Source organism: Bison bison, unplaced genomic scaffold (genome assembly GCF_000754665.1).
Source record: "Bison bison bison isolate TAMUID 2011002044 unplaced genomic scaffold, Bison_UMD1.0 scf7180017864469, whole genome shotgun sequence".
Taxonomy (NCBI): domain Eukaryota; kingdom Metazoa; phylum Chordata; class Mammalia; order Artiodactyla; family Bovidae; genus Bison; species Bison bison.
The window spans coordinates 3,364,910-3,365,544 of NW_011495030.1; the positions used below are offsets into that span (position 1 = coordinate 3,364,910).

The window sequence follows — 635 nt, forward strand, 5'->3', positions numbered from 1 at the left end:
GGGCATACCAGACCACCTGACCTACCTCTTGAGAAACCTGTATGCAGGTCAGGAAGCAACAGTTAGAACTGGACATGGAACAACAGACTGGTTCCAAATAGAAGGAGTACATCAAGGCTGTATATTGTCACCCTGCTTATTTAACTTATGTGTAGAGTACATTATGAGAAATGCTGGGCTGGAAGAAGCACAAGCTGAATCAAGATTGCCGGGAGAAATATCAATAACCTCAGATATGCAGATGACACCACCCTTATGGCAGAAAGTGAAGAGGAACTAAAAAGCCTCTTGATGAAAGTGAAAGAGGAGAGTGAAAAATTTGGCTTAAAGCTCAACATTCAGAAAACGAAGATCATGGCATCCGGTCCCATCACTTCATTCATTCAGGGAAACAGTGGAAACAGTGTCAGACTTTCTTTTTTTGGACTCCAAAATCACTGCAGATGGTGACTGCAGCCATGAAATTAAAAGACGCTTACTCCTTGGAAGGAAAGTTATGACCAACCTAGATAGCATATTCAAGAACAGAGACATTACTTTGCCAACAAAGGTCCGTCTAGTCAAGGCTATGGTTTTTCCTGTGGTCATGTATGGATGTGAGAGTTGGACTGTGAAGAAGGCTGAGCGCCGAAGAA

At 42.8% G+C, this 635-nt stretch overlaps 1 protein-coding gene across 6 annotated transcripts in view; it reads right to left on the bottom strand.

Moving 5' to 3' along the window:
- Nucleotides 1-635, bottom strand: part of PIP5K1B (phosphatidylinositol-4-phosphate 5-kinase, type I, beta) — a 533,355-nt gene that overhangs the window by 477,938 nt on the left and 54,782 nt on the right. The gene's annotated exons all lie outside the window — the stretch shown is intronic.